This window comes from Podarcis gaigeae, assembly GCF_964106915.1.
Source record: "Podarcis gaigeae genome assembly, chromosome: 2".
NCBI classification, from domain to species: Eukaryota; Metazoa; Chordata; class Lepidosauria; order Squamata; family Lacertidae; genus Podarcis; species Podarcis gaigeae.
The window spans coordinates 126,908,265-126,925,235 of NC_139679.1; the positions used below are offsets into that span (position 1 = coordinate 126,908,265).

Genomic DNA, 16,971 nt, shown 5'->3' on the forward strand with positions numbered 1-16,971 from the left:
TTTTGTGTTCTCAGGTGTCAAGGTAGCTTTTCTGTGGTCTCACAGTAGTGGCAATCCCTGGTGAATCCACTTAGGGCTTTCATATTAACCATGTTGCCTGGCACTCACCACAGCTGCCACAGGTTTGGACACGTCCTGAGGGAAATGTCCTTGCCTTGGCTTCCTATGGGGTTTTATTATTGGTCTTGCAGTCATGGGAAGTTGCTCACTTGCACTTTAAGGACCAAAAGCTAATTGCAGCCTGGATACACTTGCCCAATTCAAACTGAGTCCAATTTGAATTTATCTTTCCCCATGGTTCTCAACTCTTCAAACCAATCTGTTAAAAGAAAACCATTCTTAAAAGGGCACTTGTCGAAATAAGTCAATTTAACTGTATAAGGGATCATTCCTGCTAAACCAAAGCATATCCACCTTCATGTATCTTAGAAGCTTCTCCTTGGTAAAGTGGGTTTTAGCACATTTTTTAAAATGGGTAGGGAAGTTGGCAGAGTGCCAGGTGAAACAACGAAATATGGTTATAAATTTATCTAAGTCTAAACATTGGACTACATAATAGCCTGATCTGTTAAAAGGTATAAAATGTATGAGGATCCTCCACTGGGGTGTAAGGAATAAGACATTAGACATAAAACACTTACACACAAAAATAGCCACAAAATAGCCCCCCCATTTGTGGAAAGGACACACTGTCAGACACATTTCAACATTCCTACGTAATAGCACATAATACAAAACAAACTAATTAAATATCAGTTGCATATCTTGAGACAATTGGGATATTTTATGTATCTTGAGGTTCAAAAGTCAGAAAATGTCATTGTAATTCAACTCCACCCCCCTTTGTCAGCCCCACTCCCCCGGCAGTCTATATCCTTTGAAAGAGATAGCTGTGGCCACTTTGAAAACTTTGGTGTCTTCTGTTGTGGTGGCGAAGCTTTTCATTGGATCTGTAGTAACACACTTGTAGAAGTGATAACCTGTAAGGGCAGGGTGGACTTAAAAGACACAGTTAAAATAATAATAAAACACACACACAAACACACACACACAATGACCTATGAGGAACCAAAATAAATAAATGCTAAGACACAGAATTTTAAGAAATCTGAAGTAACAATGAAAATAAAAGAGTGTTTCTTGATGTGACAAGATCGGCTAGAATGTTAATAGCAAAATACTGGGAAATGACTTAATGGCAATTTAAGTTGTGGAAGTACCTTGAACCAGCCAAAATGACAGAATTAATAAGAAATGCTCAGGCAAAAGGTAAACAAACACCATTCCACAAACAATGTTTGGTTGTGCTTCGATTAACTTCATAGACATCATGGAAAAACGGATTAAATAAGTGAAAACAAATTATTTGTAACTCTAAAAGTGTCAAAGCCACAAAGAGATAGAAGTCACTAATATAGTAGGGATTCAGACTTGTTTCATAGAACAGAAAGAAAGTTGCTGTGGGAGGAAAAAGGGACAAACAGTTTGTTATTGGGGTTCACATATCCTGTTAAAATGCACACAAACAAAGTCTGTGATTTAAATCCCATTGAGGGGTGGAATGCTTTGATATTTACCTGTGAAAAGAATTTGGCATGTTAAGATTTCAAACTTGAGACACATTAAGGGTGATTTCTCTCAATGGTTCCAAGTTTTACATAAACCTCCTCCCCCCCCCCACAGTTCCCCCTCCTTCCTCTCTCTCTCTCTTTTCTTTTCCTATCCTTTTTTTTTGCTGGTCTAGTCTCTGTGCATGTGCAGAGTTCATGTCTCAGCAAACCTTTTATACTATTGAAAATGTTGAATCTTTTGGCTAAATTACCATTTGAATAAAGGGAATGAAGGGTATAGATTTAAAACAAAACAATAAACTCCGCAATTCAAGCATTTACCAAGGCAAGAAGTTTTCTAAGGGATCATGTTTCATGCAGCCCAAGCAGCAAGGGAGTGCTTCCTTTATTTACAGGAAAGGGCTATCATTTTGTGTGATTTCCCTCTGGTCATTCGCGGAACAATGCCACGCCCTTATATATGGGAAAAAATGGCCAGAGAGTCAGAATTCATAAGATTTTTTAACATTCTCAGTCATTTCAGCCTTACCATTTGCAGACAAAATTTTCCTGCCCTTTATTTACAGGATGGTTAAGGCTACTCAATTATATGTCAAGGCCCATTCTACTTGATTATATGAATTTGTATGTGCTTAAACTTTGTGTAGACTTTTAAGTCTGATTTTTTTGTAAATAATAGACAAAATGATAAGCACTGTAATCACTCAAATGCCTGATATCACCAGTTCTGCTTCAAAACATCAAGGATTTTACCTCTCACCTTTAAAAAAAACAAAAACACAAAGAGTAAAGTTGGACTGAATTTCAACTGATCACATGCTTGCAGACACATGGCCCTCCACACAGCCACAAATTGGGAGAGCTAAAAGGGACCTTGGGTCATCTAGTCCAACCCTAAATACAGTGTTCATAGCAAGATTTCAAAGCAAGATTTGCACTACCAAAAGGACATATACATTTAAGTACAGATTTTCAACTGGGAAAGGAAACATCTATGCTCCTATCATGTACTAAGGAAGAGGAAAAGAAAAGTAGCCAACTTTACACAGAACCGTTTTAGCAGATCTTGAGATAGCTTGAGTGAGTTTGCTTCCTTCAAATTCCTAGAGAAATTATCTTTAAAGGAAGATTGAAGTGAACATTTTTCCTAAGAGGGAGAGGATCTCTTATAAAGCATAGTTAAAACAGCCATAGATTTGATTTAAAAGGAATACAAAAGTGACAGTTTTTCCTGAATTTGCAGAGGAATAGTAAGCCTAATCTATGCCCCCCCTTGTAGTTTCCTTTAAAGGAAGCTTACTTGGGAGTAAATTTACCTGGCACAGAAGTAAGAAGGAGAAGGAAAAAACCTGAAAGAGGCAGAATGAAACAAGGGGGCATTTTCTAAGAAAAGAGGCCAGGAAGTCTTATAGAGACTGGTATCAGGACTGGACTCTATAGATAGACTATCAAAGCTGTTGTCTACCAAAGCTTCTACCTTTTATGTGCTTCATGAAATAAATACACTGCATTTTAGCTTGAGAGAGCAGTTGTGCTCAACTACGCTTTTGCAGCAGAAACATCTAGTTCACATTAGAAACATTCACATTCCAAAATAGACTGTAGACTCACAATCTGAAAAGTTGCGGCAAAGCAAGAGGTGGGGTAAACATTTGCACCCTTCATTCTCATTTGGTCTTATTTAAGACTGATAAGGTCCAGCATGGCTTCCTTAGATTTAAAATTTTGAAGCAAGCTTGCAGTTTAAACTATGCGCGCTTAAGAAAGGCAGTCTGTCAGAGACAGAAGGAACAGACAACACACATAACAGACAACATGTAAACACACATATTCTCATATATGTATTAACACACAACACACATAACAGACAACATGTAAACATATATACTCTCATCCTTTAGTTGGTTATTGCAAGGAGTTGGGCTGCTTCCTTTAGCTTCATTAAGTGAAATTAGTAGGAAGGTCCCACGTGGTTTTAAGAGCCTCCTTGCCTCTTCAAACACCACCAGTTAACCAAACTGGCAGGGCTCACAATGCTTAGTTGACTGGGTTTTTCCTCCATCAAATATTTCTTTAAGTGGTTCAAGCGCTCTTCACTAAACGAACCCCGTCGGCCAACGCAATTCGGGCTTGGCGGAGGCGGTGCTGGCGGGCCAGATTTCAGAGCAGAGGTCCTCTAATTTTGTTTCGATAATAATTTGTGGCCAGGAATCGTCTTCCAATACGTGATGACAAATTGAAGAGGAGAGTCAGGGTCCTTCTGAGACCGGGATGGCTTTCTAGAAGCCTTCCTCCCAGAGTGAGCCCGCTCGTGTTTGGAAGCCTGGGTACCCATTTTATGTCTTACGCGCGTCTAGACAGAAAGGAGGGAAGAGAAGGGGGTCGGTAAGGATTGGTATATCTAGGAGATTGGTATAATTAATACAGGGATTTATAGTAAAGAGGGGTCTTTCGTCGCTTGGCAACTTCCTTAGAGAGTTTTTTAAAGAGCTCTAGCTATCCGGTTCCTTATATTTCCTTCCTATTTCCTTAGTCAATAACCTGGGGTCCTTTTCCACTCTGCCGATCCCGCCCAATTCCTCATGGGCTATCCCTCCTGGTAACCTCCTACCTATCGTCAATCTCAGGAAAAGGGGCCCTACTGAACGCCCGCGCTATGCGGTGCCAGATCAGGTGATCCCTGGATAGAGTTTCGAACCGAAAATCCCCCTTGCTTTTGGAAGCGGGCTCACGCACGATACACGTGTTACGTGGCACCGACCAGTGCGGCTGGGATTGGATAGAAAGCAAGACCACTTCCTGCCCCCTCGGTGAGGACGCTCGGGAAGTTCGGAAAAAGAACTCCAACCCCTTGCTTTCAACTGGGATACCCGTTGCGGAGAGTCGGCTATCTTTCAAGTCGGGTCTCTCCGTCTTACTTTCGGGCTCCCAATTGGTGCGGCTGGCTGGAGAAATATAGAGAAAGAGATAGAGCTCAGAACCCCCCTTTTGGGTCGAGCAGCAGTCCACGGTCTCTCTCACCAATTGGACCAAGAGACAGGCGAGAAGGAGCGATAGAGAGGAGGGCAGAGAATTCAGTTGCCAGGAGATTTCCACCCCTTTCCCACCAGTGCACTGGGTTTTTCCTTTTTCTTATACTCACGCGTCTTCTATGATGATCCCAGGATGAATAAGCCGGCTGGATCCCTCTTTGCTCCCCGGCTGAACTCCTGGGGCTTTCGATTACCGCCCGGAAGATGGCCAGGGGTCCAAAGGATCTTCCCAGGCAAAATGGCCTGGTGCCGGCTGAAGATTTCGGGGGCCCCGGTCAGCAACGTGGGAGAACCGCATGCCCCACGTTGGGCGCCAACTGTTACGGCTAAAATCTGGGTGCGAGGCTGCTCTGCCACCCAGCTCATCGGACTAAGTCCGTGGGTCCCTGCGGAGGAAAATGAGCTCAGCCGGAGACAGGAGCAAACTGCAGAAGATCCAAGTTTATTGCGCAACAGGTTCAAGGCGAGATTGAACAGTGAGAAAGGGGTGACATGAGTTTTTGAAACTCCCTCCATGTCCCAGAATACAGTGCAAAACACATCATGAATACATCACAGAAAGGTGGGGTTACACAGATCAGCACTTCAGGAAGGTGGGGGTTACACAGATCAGCACTTCAGGAAGGTGGGGGGGTTACACAGATTAACATATGGAGGAGGGAGGGGGGAATATGCAGAGCTGGAGATATGCACAGATAAACACTTCCTGGGGATGAGAAAACAATGGTCCCAAATATGCATAGTCTGCCACCTGACATTGTCTGGAGGAAAGGCTGATCAGAGCAATTTGAAAGGATTAGGGTCTTGACACCTTGCTTGAGGGATTATGCTGGACAGGGGAGGTGTGATGGAGTCCTAGAGTAATTGAGCAAACTGGCACGCTGATTTTCTATGAATTTTATAGATTTTAGTCCCTTTTGACATTGACAATTGGAAATAAATTGATATATTGTAGCGAAGAAGAAGGTGAAGAAGACATGCCCCCCCCTTCCGTAACAGTCCCCCATTCGGAGATAGATTTGCATTAAAGTTCTGTAAGAACTTGCAGATCTTTTCTCCGCACCCTAAATCTCGGTGAAGGTAGGGGTGCCGTGTGAGTGGGAATAGGCCCTAATGGAAAAGGAGGTGGGTTGAGCAGGGCAACAAAGGAGGGAGCAACACGGACCAATACAATGTATGTTTATGTTATATAGATATGCACTAAATAATAACTTTGTATCTATCGTACTAGATGTGTGGGTTTGTGCAAACCTGAAGGGGACTTGCAAATCATGCCTCTTAAGGCCATTTGCAAGTATAGTAGTGCAGATAGCTGGATATAGGACATCGCATAAAAGGACACCTGTTGTATTTTGTTCAATAGTGGTCTATGCTTTACATTTAGCAGGAAGGTCCACTACTGACTGGAAAAAAAATGCAGTTTGCTTTGTCCCTCGCCATTTTTGTGTTCTCAGGTGTCAAGGTAGCTTTTCTGTGGTCTCACAGTAGTGGCAATCCCTGGTGAATCCACTTAGGGCTTTCATATTAACCATGTTGCCTGGCACTCACCACAGCTGCCACAGGTTTGGACACGTCCTGAGGGAAATGTCCTTGCCTTGGCTTCCTATGGGGTTTTATTATTGGTCTTGCAGTCATGGGAAGTTGCTCACTTGCACTTTAAGGACCAAAAGCTAATTGCAGCCTGGATACACTTGCCCAATTCAAACTGAGTCCAATTTGAATTTATCTTTCCCCATGGTTCTCAACTCTTCAAACCAATCTGTTAAAAGAAAACCATTCTTAAAAGGGCACTTGTCGAAATAAGTCAATTTAACTGTATAAGGGATCATTCCTGCTAAACCAAAGCATATCCACCTTCATGTATCTTAGAAGCTTCTCCTTGGTAAAGTGGGTTTTAGCACATTTTTTAAAATGGGTAGGGAAGTTGGCAGAGTGCCAGGTGAAACAACGAAATATGGTTATAAATTTATCTAAGTCTAAACATTGGACTACATAATAGCCTGATCTGTTAAAAGGTATAAAATGTATGAGGATCCTCCACTGGGGTGTAAGGAATAAGACATTAGACATAAAACACTTACACACAAAAATAGCCACAAAATAGCCCCCCCATTTGTGGAAAGGACACACTGTCAGACACATTTCAACATTCCTACGTAATAGCACATAATACAAAACAAACTAATTAAATATCAGTTGCATATCTTGAGACAATTGGGATATTTTATGTATCTTGAGGTTCAAAAGTCAGAAAATGTCATTGTAATTCAACTCCACCCCCCTTTGTCAGCCCCACTCCCCCGGCAGTCTATATCCTTTGAAAGAGATAGCTGTGGCCACTTTGAAAACTTTGGTGTCTTCTGTTGTGGTGGCGAAGCTTTTCATTGGATCTGTAGTAACACACTTGTAGAAGTGATAACCTGTAAGGGCAGGGTGGACTTAAAAGACACAGTTAAAATAATAATAAAACACACACACAAACACACACACACAATGACCTATGAGGAACCAAAATAAATAAATGCTAAGACACAGAATTTTAAGAAATCTGAAGTAACAATGAAAATAAAAGAGTGTTTCTTGATGTGACAAGATCGGCTAGAATGTTAATAGCAAAATACTGGGAAATGACTTAATGGCAATTTAAGTTGTGGAAGTACCTTGAACCAGCCAAAATGACAGAATTAATAAGAAATGCTCAGGCAAAAGGTAAACAAACACCATTCCACAAACAATGTTTGGTTGTGCTTCGATTAACTTCATAGACATCATGGAAAAACGGATTAAATAAGTGAAAACAAATTATTTGTAACTCTAAAAGTGTCAAAGCCACAAAGAGATAGAAGTCACTAATATAGTAGGGATTCAGACTTGTTTCATAGAACAGAAAGAAAGTTGCTGTGGGAGGAAAAAGGGACAAACAGTTTGTTATTGGGGTTCACATATCCTGTTAAAATGCACACAAACAAAGTCTGTGATTTAAATCCCATTGAGGGGTGGAATGCTTTGATATTTACCTGTGAAAAGAATTTGGCATGTTAAGATTTCAAACTTGAGACACATTAAGGGTGATTTCTCTCAATGGTTCCAAGTTTTACATAAACCTCCTCCCCCCCCCCACAGTTCCCCCTCCTTCCTCTCTCTCTCTCTTTTCTTTTCCTATCCTTTTTTTTTGCTGGTCTAGTCTCTGTGCATGTGCAGAGTTCATGTCTCAGCAAACCTTTTATACTATTGAAAATGTTGAATCTTTTGGCTAAATTACCATTTGAATAAAGGGAATGAAGGGTATAGATTTAAAACAAAACAATAAACTCCGCAATTCAAGCATTTACCAAGGCAAGAAGTTTTCTAAGGGATCATGTTTCATGCAGCCCAAGCAGCAAGGGAGTGCTTCCTTTATTTACAGGAAAGGGCTATCATTTTGTGTGATTTCCCTCTGGTCATTCGCGGAACAATGCCACGCCCTTATATATGGGAAAAAATGGCCAGAGAGTCAGAATTCATAAGATTTTTTAACATTCTCAGTCATTTCAGCCTTACCATTTGCAGACAAAATTTTCCTGCCCTTTATTTACAGGATGGTTAAGGCTACTCAATTATATGTCAAGGCCCATTCTACTTGATTATATGAATTTGTATGTGCTTAAACTTTGTGTAGACTTTTAAGTCTGATTTTTTTGTAAATAATAGACAAAATGATAAGCACTGTAATCACTCAAATGCCTGATATCACCAGTTCTGCTTCAAAACATCAAGGATTTTACCTCTCACCTTTAAAAAAAACAAAAACACAAAGAGTAAAGTTGGGCTGAATTTCAACTGATCACATGCTTGCAGACACATGGCCCTCCACACAGCCACAAATTGGGAGAGCTAAAAGGGACCTTGGGTCATCTAGTCCAACCCTAAATACAGTGTTCATAGCAAGATTTCAAAGCAAGATTTGCACTACCAAAAGGACATATACATTTAAGTACAGATTTTCAACTGGGAAAGGAAACATCTATGCTCCTATCATGTACTAAGGAAGAGGAAAAGAAAAGTAGCCAACTTTACACAGAACCGTTTTAGCAGATCTTGAGATAGTTTGAGTGAGTTTGCTTCCTTCAAATTCCTAGAGAAATTATCTTTAAAGGAAGATTGAAGTGAACATTTTTCCTAAGAGGGAGAGGATCTCTTATAAAGCATAGTTAAAACAGCCATAGATTTGATTTAAAAGGAATACAAAAGTGACAGTTTTTCCTGAATTTGCAGAGGAATAGTAAGCCTAATCTATGCCCCCCCTTGTAGTTTCCTTTAAAGGAAGCTTACTTGGGAGTAAATTTACCTGGCACAGAAGTAAGAAGGAGAAGGAAAAAACCTGAAAGAGGCAGAATGAAACAAGGGGGCATTTTCTAAGAAAAGAGGCCAGGAAGTCTTATAGAGACTGGTATCAGGACTGGACTCTATAGATAGACTATCAAAGCTGTTGTCTACCAAAGCTTCTACCTTTTATGTGCTTCATGAAATAAATACACTGCATTTTAGCTTGAGAGAGCAGTTGTGCTCAACTACGCTTTTGCAGCAGAAACATCTAGTTCACATTAGAAACATTCACATTCCAAAATAGACTGTAGACTCACAATCTGAAAAGTTGCGGCAAAGCAAGAGGTGGGGTAAACATTTGCACCCTTCATTCTCATTTGGTCTTATTTAAGACTGATAAGGTCCAGCATGGCTTCCTTAGATTTAAAATTTTGAAGCAAGCTTGCAGTTTAAACTATGCGCGCTTAAGAAAGGCAGTCTGTCAGAGACAGAAGGAACAGACAACACACATAACAGACAACATGTAAACACACATATTCTCATATATGTATTAACACACAACACACATAACAGACAACATGTAAACATATATACTCTCATCCTTTAGTTGGTTATTGCAAGGAGTTGGGCTGCTTCCTTTAGCTTCATTAAGTGAAATTAGTAGGAAGGTCCCACGTGGTTTTAAGAGCCTCCTTGCCTCTTCAAACACCACCAGTTAACCAAACTGGCAGGGCTCACAATGCTTAGTTGACTGGGTTTTTCCTCCATCAAATATTTCTTTAAGTGGTTCAAGCGCTCTTCACTAAACGAACCCCGTCGGCCAACGCAATTCGGGCTTGGCGGAGGCGGTGCTGGCGGGCCAGATTTCAGAGCAGAGGTCCTCTAATTTTGTTTCGATAATAATTTGTGGCCAGGAATCGTCTTCCAATACGTGATGACAAATTGAAGAGGAGAGTCAGGGTCCTTCTGAGACCGGGATGGCTTTCTAGAAGCCTTCCTCCCAGAGTGAGCCCGCTCGTGTTTGGAAGCCTGGGTACCCATTTTATGTCTTACGCGCGTCTAGACAGAAAGGAGGGAAGAGAAGGGGGTCGGTAAGGATTGGTATATCTAGGAGATTGGTATAATTAATACAGGGATTTATAGTAAAGAGGGGTCTTTCGTCGCTTGGCAACTTCCTTAGAGAGTTTTTTAAAGAGCTCTAGCTATCCGGTTCCTTATATTTCCTTCCTATTTCCTTAGTCAATAACCTGGGGTCCTTTTCCACTCTGCCGATCCCGCCCAATTCCTCATGGGCTATCCCTCCTGGTAACCTCCTACCTATCGTCAATCTCAGGAAAAGGGGCCCTACTGAACGCCCGCGCTATGCGGTGCCAGATCAGGTGATCCCTGGATAGAGTTTCGAACCGAAAATCCCCCTTGCTTTTGGAAGCGGGCTCACGCACGATACACGTGTTACGTGGCACCGACCAGTGCGGCTGGGATTGGATAGAAAGCAAGACCACTTCCTGCCCCCTCGGTGAGGACGCTCGGGAAGTTCGGAAAAAGAACTCCAACCCCTTGCTTTCAACTGGGATACCCGTTGCGGAGAGTCGGCTATCTTTCAAGTCGGGTCTCTCCGTCTTACTTTCGGGCTCCCAATTGGTGCGGCTGGCTGGAGAAATATAGAGAAAGAGATAGAGCTCAGAACCCCCCTTTTGGGTCGAGCAGCAGTCCACGGTCTCTCTCACCAATTGGACCAAGAGACAGGCGAGAAGGAGCGATAGAGAGGAGGGCAGAGAATTCAGTTGCCAGGAGATTTCCACCCCTTTCCCACCAGTGCACTGGGTTTTTCCTTTTTCTTATACTCACGCGTCTTCTATGATGATCCCAGGATGAATAAGCCGGCTGGATCCCTCTTTGCTCCCCGGCTGAACTCCTGGGGCTTTCGATTACCGCCCGGAAGATGGCCAGGGGTCCAAAGGATCTTCCCAGGCAAAATGGCCTGGTGCCGGCTGAAGATTTCGGGGGCCCCGGTCAGCAACGTGGGAGAACCGCATGCCCCACGTTGGGCGCCAACTGTTACGGCTAAAATCTGGGTGCGAGGCTGCTCTGCCACCCAGCTCATCGGACTAAGTCCGTGGGTCCCTGCGGAGGAAAATGAGCTCAGCCGGAGACAGGAGCAAACTGCAGAAGATCCAAGTTTATTGCGCAACAGGTTCAAGGCGAGATTGAACAGTGAGAAAGGGGTGACATGAGTTTTTGAAACTCCCTCCATGTCCCAGAATACAGTGCAAAACACATCATGAATACATCACAGAAAGGTGGGGTTACACAGATCAGCACTTCAGGAAGGTGGGGGTTACACAGATCAGCACTTCAGGAAGGTGGGGGGGTTACACAGATTAACATATGGAGGAGGGAGGGGGGAATATGCAGAGCTGGAGATATGCACAGATAAACACTTCCTGGGGATGAGAAAACAATGGTCCCAAATATGCATAGTCTGCCACCTGACATTGTCTGGAGGAAAGGCTGATCAGAGCAATTTGAAAGGATTAGGGTCTTGACACCTTGCTTGAGGGATTATGCTGGACAGGGGAGGTGTGATGGAGTCCTAGAGTAATTGAGCAAACTGGCACGCTGATTTTCTATGAATTTTATAGATTTTAGTCCCTTTTGACATTGACAATTGGAAATAAATTGATATATTGTAGCAAAGAAGGTGAAGAAGACATGCCCCCCCCTTCCGTAACAAAGGCCTTGGGGAAGGAAACTGAGGCAGGCTCTGCTTGCTCCCCAGGGCCCTGCAGGGGATTCGGAGGGGGGCCCTGTCTCTTCCTCTGGCCATGGCACCCCCGGGAAGCCTTGGAAGAAAGGCAGGAGACCCTCAGCAGAGAACAGCCAAGTCCGGTTCTTCTCCGCAATGGCTCCCTCTTCTGAGAGCTCCCTCTCTTTCTTGTCTGGGCTGGACTGGGAGGATCCTGCGGAGGCCAAGCCATCATGGCAGGACGGTGGCTGAGGACCAAAGGTGCCGCCCTCCTTCATCCAGGAGGAGAGACCCCGAGAGCGTGGGACCCCCGAGGCCCACAGGGGAGCCATGGCGTCTCTGGGAGCGGCTGGGGCCTCCGGGAAAAACAAAATGGCGTTCCCGCCTTTTTTGGAAAAACGCCATCTCCTGGCCCTGCCGCCTCCATGCGCTCCTCCTGGGCCTGCCTGGCCATGGGGGGGGGGGGTGGAGGTGATCCAGCTGCCCCAAATAATGGGGGGGGGGCGAGGAACAGGAAGACAAAGAAGGAGAAGCTGGGAGGGGGAGCAGCCATGAGGGAAACTCAGGCGGGAAACTCCCTCAGGAAACCGGGCGAAGGAGAGGACGAGGCCCAGGGGAATCTGAAAGGGGATTGGCTGACTGTCCAATGGAGAGGCTTCTGATTGGTCCAGCCCTGCTCTGGGATGGGAAATGGGTCAGATGGTTCTGGGAGCCCAGGAGAAACTGGTTTTCTGGCAGGAAACTCGGGGAAAGGGTGGCCGGGGTCCCTCTGGCTCCGAACTGGAGTCTGGTCCCCTCTCTCCACCATCCTGGTCTTCCCCTTTCTTTTTCAATCCTTATTATTGATTTGCCCCCCAGAGCAACCCCCGCCCCCCTCCTGGGCTTTGCCCCCCTTGAGCCCCCCCCCCCGGGTCGCGTGTGCCTTTCCTTCCTCGCCTGGGACTCTTCCTCCTCTGAAAAGCGGCTCCAGAAGCAGAAAAACCCGCTTAAGGGGGGGATTATTTTCGGGAGGGGGGAGGGGTCTCCTGGCTGGGAAGCCCCCCTCCCTCCTCCCCCCCTCGCTGAGCTGGAGGGTGTTCCTGGGGGGGGTGTCTGGAGGGAACCATTTCGGAGCCCACGGCACCTCCCGCCACTTGGCAGCCTTCGCCTCTTCTCCCTCCCAGCCTTTCCTCGGGATCCAGGAGCCTCGATGTTGGGGGAGGGGGGACTGTTCTATAGACTCGCCTGGCTGATCCCCAGCAATTCTGCTTCCAGCCAGGCACTGTCGTTTCCCTGAGGTTGCTCTTCACGGATCACTTCCGCTGCTACTGTTGCTAAAGCTGCAGTGTGCTTCTGGAGCCTCTGGGGGCACTCTTTCGCCATGTACTGTGCACTGTCACAGATGTAACACTTCCTGGTCCCTCTAGGAGGCTTCGCCTTTACTGCACCGGAAGCTGGGGCTCTGGCTGGTGCTTGAGCCCTAGCACCACCAATTTCCATCGGCTCCTCTCCCTGCCTCACCAGCGGCGAGGGATGTGCCTGGCCGAAGTCCCTGGGGATGAAAGGAGGTGTCCTTGCTGGTGCACGGGCCTGGCGTCCTTCCTCATTGTGCCAAGGACGTTCCTCGTGTCGTATCCCTATCGCAAGAGCCCTCTGCACCACCTCCTCCAGGGTCTGAGGTCTGTCTCCCCTGGCAAGTTCATCCTTTATGGGGCCGCTGAGACCCTCCCAGAACAAATCTCTCACAGGTGTGCAGTCTTTTTCCCAGCCTAACACAGTCAGTAACGCGAAAAATCGGGAATGATACTGACGCACAGTGGCTTTGCCTTGCCGCAGTCCATGTATTTCCCTGCGCGCAAGATCAAGATCCACGGTTGACTGGAAACAAGCATCCATCGCTTTAATAAATTCATCAGAATTGTGGCGGGCAGGGCCATCTTCGCGCCACAAATTGCGCAACCACGCTCTGGCTTCCCCATGCAAATGAGAAACAATAAATCCCACTCTCTCCTCCTCATCTTTAAAGTCATTACGAAGCAAATGCAGTGCATACAAGACATCTGCTCTGAAACTTGGGTAGTGCTTCAGGTTCCCATCGAAGTGGGTGACTACACTGCCCCCCCCCGCCTTCCAAGTCCAATTCCCTCCGATCTGGACCCTGGGAACCCTTCCCTGCTTGCACGCTCCCACCTTGTTTGCAGGTCCTGGCAGCGCTTCTCCATTTCGTCATTCTGCTTCTGAGATGCAATGACTGCAGCGGTGAGTTCGGTAATTGCAGTTCGCAGCGTTGTCAGCTGTTCCTCCGCACTCATGGCCGTTACCGTTCGTGAGCTTTGCAAAAAAAAAATTTTGCGTTCTTTGGAGAGAGGGAACTTACTGTCAGAGCCACCCAAGGTCCCAGCTCACAAGAGACCAAAGTCCAGTCGGAGTTATATACAAAAGGTTTTATTGAAGAACATTCTTGGCTTTACATCCGAGCTCCGTGGCTCCACGTCTGTTACCCTTAGATCGTTGAAGTTCCCTCTGAGTCAGTCCCGCCTCTACACCAGTTTAAGAGGCTTGTGCTGGTCCACCTCTTCCTCTCCTTCCTTTTCCGCAGGGTATTCCTGCCTCCCTGTGTTCCCTCCCTCCGGGACTCCCCAGAGGCTGAATCCTCTGACGCCTGCTCCCCCCTCCTTCGCGCTTTGGGACCAGGCTCCTCCCCAGGACTCTCCTCACTTCTGCGCGCCTCCACATTTGAACTTGGCGCGCGTACGTTGCTTCTGACCTTCCTTTCGACAGTTACGCTACTCTCGGTACTACTCTCCGCCCCTTCCGGCAGGACGTCTTGCCCCAGATTCCTTCCCCTCTCTGCTTCCTGTTCTGCTCTTTCCGACACACTGGTAACTCCACCCCCTTCACTCCGTTCCGACGGAGGAGCCGGTCCCGATCTCCAACTCCCACTGGGGATTCCCCCTTCGTTCCCCTGCTCCTGACTGCTTCCCCCTCTACCTCCCCTTGGCCTGACCAGGGGGGCTCCCTTTTGGGAATCCTCTGATTCACTTGACGGACTCATGGACAACCTCGGGTCGTTGTCGTCCTCTTCCTCGTCGCCCTGAGATCCTTCCCCCTCGCTCTCTGTCTCCTCCCTCACCTGCGCCTCTCTCCCTGAACCCCTGACAACATGCTTCTAGCTACCATCCCAAACATACCAAACAGTCCATTGTTTATAGCTAGGCACTACGTTACAGCCGCATCTGCTCCAATTCTACAGACAGAGACTCTCACCTAAGAGATCTACAGCAAACCTTTTTAGAACTAAAATACCCAGCAGATGAAGTTAGACAACAGATCAACAGAGCCAGACTGATACCCAGAGAGAACTTGCTGCAAGACAGACCCAAAAAAGAAAATAACAGAACACCTCTAGTCATCACATACAGCTCCCAAGTTAAAACAGTACAACGCATCATCAGAGATCTACAACCGCTCCTGGACAATGACAGTTCTCTTTCTCAAGCTCTGGGAGGAAGACCTTTCATTGCCTACAGACAGCCCCCCCCCCAATCTTAAACAACTCCTAAGCCACAATAATACTATAACCAGACTTAACATGGACACTGGCACCAGAGCCTGCAATAAACCCAGATGCCAACTTTGCTGCCACATACACCCGGACAACACCATTACTGGCCCCAACAACATCACACATATCATCTCGGGACTATTTAATTGTTCATTGTCTAACATTGTGTATGCCATCAAATGCCAACAGTGTCCTTCAGCTCTCTATATTGGACAAACAGGACAAACCTTGCGCCAAAGAATAAACGGACATAAATCCGACATCAGGAACCACAAGACAGAGAAACCAGTAGGAGAACACTTCAATCTCCCAGGACATTCTATACAAGATCTCAAAGTAGCTGTTCTATTACAAAGGAATTTCAGAATTTTTTTTTAAATGATATTTATTAAAGTTTTCCAATTAAAACAAAATAAAAAACAAAACATCCAATTTTAAAATCTTTTTCCAATAACATCTTTCCAGGACTTCCCCTCCCCTCCCCCTCTTGTATTCCAATTAAACAAATAAATTCAACAAGTTCTTATCCCAAATTTAAACTTATTATCATTAACCTATTTTTTTAAAAAAATATTTTCCCATCCCCTAAGATCGACCTGTTCCCTTCCACGAGTTCCCCCCTTTAATATGCAATACAAATAATAAAATAAAAAAACAGAAAATAATTTTACACCCTTTGGATTCCAAGCTTCCCTCCCCCCTTTCCCGGTTGCGTTCCCAATGTTCCTCAGCGCCAGTCTAATGTCTTCCTGGAGTTCCCGCATCTCTCTAGGCCGTAGTCCTTTACCAGTCATCTTTAATTTCAGATGTCCAATCTTGGAAGGAGTCTGTCTCAAAAAGGGTCCCATTTCTTCCATCCAGATTTTTATATCTAGGAGTAAAAACTCCAATTTTATTTCTTTATTTTCTTTAAGTCTTATATTTTTCCCTCGCGAAGTTAATAACTTGTCAAGGTAGGGTTGCTCTCGATCTTAGTTGTCAAGTCCTTTGCTTTAACTCCTCTACAACAGGGGGGGGCTGACTTCCTTTTTGCGCCTCCCCCGCTCGCTCCGAATTTTTTTTAAAAAAATTATCCCCTTTTTTAGTCCAGGTTCCAATTACTCACGGGTTATTCTTTTAAGTCCAGATTTTCAATAGAAGAAGTCAGCGCTCTCCGTCGAATGGCATGCGGCTTTGCTTGGCAGGGGAAGCGGAGGACTCAAAGCACCACCACCACCCCAGGCACCCGCTCCGCAGCCTTTAAAAAGGCTCTTTTGCGGGTCGGGGGGGCGCAAGGGTGCCAGCCGAGTCACCATGTCCATGGGCTCCGTGCCCATGGTTTTTGAGGGTCCCCGCGTGGCCGGCGCGGTAGGACCCAGCCCCTGCCGAGCAGGCTCCCTCCGGAGCACGGAGGGAGTCCGCCATTCGGCGATGGCGCCAACCCGGAAGTCCTCAGGAATTTCAGAAATAGACTGGAAAGAGAAGCTGCTGAATTGCAACTTATTACCAAACTTAAAACCATGGAGAGACCTGGTATGAACAAAGACCTTGGATTCTTATCTCATTATACATGACAAAGCCATTTTTCACCTTCTCACCCCTTGCTTCCTCCTGTAAGACCTATTGCAGTCGTTAAGAGTCATCAACAGGCTCATCACAGCTATCTGTCAATCACCCATACCCACCACCCTTCTGAGTAATACCCCTCCCCACCTTCTCACTATATAGAAGGGTCTGGAAACTTCTGTTTCAGTGTATCTGAAGAAGTGTGCATGCACACGAAAGCTCATACCA

General features: G+C 45.6%; 1 protein-coding gene across 1 annotated transcript in view; it reads left to right on the forward strand.

Moving 5' to 3' along the window:
- The window catches only part of LOC310837206 (uncharacterized protein), a 314,413-nt gene that overhangs the window by 249,764 nt on the left and 47,678 nt on the right, over nt 1-16,971 (forward strand). The gene's annotated exons all lie outside the window — the stretch shown is intronic.